Genomic DNA, 2075 nt, shown 5'->3' on the forward strand with positions numbered 1-2075 from the left:
AGGTAATGTGATGGGGGATGTATTTTCATGGTCTTGAACTGCAGAGTGTGGATGCATGTACATTTGGAGCCCTTTCTAAAGGGGGCTTTTCAAAAGGGCAGCAGCTGTTATGTTCTAATTGTTAGGAGCTGAGAATTATTCAAATGCAGCAAAACCACTGTAGCTTTAACCCTAGATACAGCAGTGTTAAAGCTGGAGAGGTTTTGCTATATTTGATTTGTTCTCTGCTCCTTCACAAATACCAATTAGGAGGTACCAGCTGCTGCCCTGTTGAAATGCTCCTCTTTTGAAAGGCCTCCAAATACATGTGTCCACACCCTGTACAGGTGCAGTCCGGTCTCTCAGCTTCTTGTTCTCAGACAACTTCTCCGTGTGACATTTAAGAACCATGAGACTCACTTCACCAGCCCCCCCATCACGATGTGTTATTTCAGATAATAACTTACTGAGCATTGTGTTTTTCTGTATACAAAGACCATTCATATTTTATGAATCAGAACAGCTTCTGTTTTATATTAGCCACCAAATAAGAAAGAACCAATTTAAACTCTCTGGGAGAGCATAGAGTATGCCCACTACCCAACCAGCCACCTATCTGATCACAAAATGGTAGTTTTCTCTTTAGCAAAGATGCAGCACACAGAAAATGTATCACAAGTGTGGGACACAAAATGATGGCAATAACAATACTATACACTTCTACATGGCCTTTCATCTCAGAACTCTAAAGTGCTTTACAAATATTAATTAAGTCTCATAATACCCACTGGGGCAGTAAGGTATTATTGTGCTTATTTATTATAGGTGGGGAAACTAAGGCACCAAGTGGCTAAATGACTTGCCTGAGAGTGAGTCAGAGCCAAAGCCAGGAATAGAACTCAAAAGTTATGACTCCAAGCCCTTTGCTGTAACTACTTGACCACATCCCTCATCAACTGCCTGTCCGACTGAAACAGTCACTCTCAGATCCTTCTGCCAATTCAAAGCCATCTTTCTCCAGACTAATAGCATAAAAAATATCACTATTCTGAAAAAAGAATGCTTCATTTGTTTCTGACACTATGCTTTGTGGAGCTAATGTGCACTTTGGGTGGGGGGGGGGTCTCACATCTCATATGTCATTTACATATAATGAAAAAATTGTCTTTGCCCAAATGAAACTCATCAAAGTCATTCATATTCACTCTTCTGTGCATATGTTGCAAATCTCTTTTAAGCACCCCTGTAATGAGCTTGAAATACTGGATGTACTGGATTGACATCAAAGACTGTATCTCCTAAGTATACTAATACCTCATATATTATGGGCACTATTAGAATACCAGTAGAATAATAACAATAACTGGGCCCAATGGAAGATTTACCCAATGAAGAGCAAACTGGTAATTAACTCAAAGTATAGATTTTACTATATTCTGCATAGGACAATATAGCATTTGCTTTATATTCTTTTGGGTCTATCTTAGAGCTTTATTCTTTTGGGTCTGTCTATCTTTGAGTTGCTACAATCAAGTAGCAAAAGCTGTCTGTGTATGAATTGCATGAGATCTGACAGTCACCTTAGAGAAGTAATTCAGTGTCAATTAACTAGTCCTAGCTGTGTCATTATGGTCCTAGATATGGTCTTGTGAGTGCCATTTAACCATTGTTATTGCTAGTTGAGTAATTAATAAACCCAAATAAATGACTCTGAACATTCACTTCATCATTCTTCATGACTGAGCCAGAGATAATACTGAGGTTGAGATGACCCTATTATGGTATGCGAGTATGTAACAGGGATATTTAATGGCCAGCAGGTAGAAACCTGTAGATTTGATAGGATAGGAAAAGCACATAAGTGTACAGGATGTGTTGAAGAAAGAGATTGAAGTGCACTGTCTCAGCCAGAGGGTTTTAGAATAGATAGTCTGGGACAAAGAGTAGTAGTAGTTAATGTGAGCTATGTGAATGTGTTGAATCTTCACATCTGAATCTAAATATACCTTCTGTTGAATTGGCTAATGCCAGTGCATGTCTTGTTTTACTTTATGTTTACAATATAGTCAATGCCTGCCAGTCTGGCACTACTCTTT

This window comes from Alligator sinensis, unplaced genomic scaffold (assembly GCF_000455745.1).
Source record: "Alligator sinensis unplaced genomic scaffold, ASM45574v1 scaffold989_2, whole genome shotgun sequence".
NCBI lineage: Eukaryota > Metazoa > Chordata > Crocodylia > Alligatoridae > Alligator > Alligator sinensis.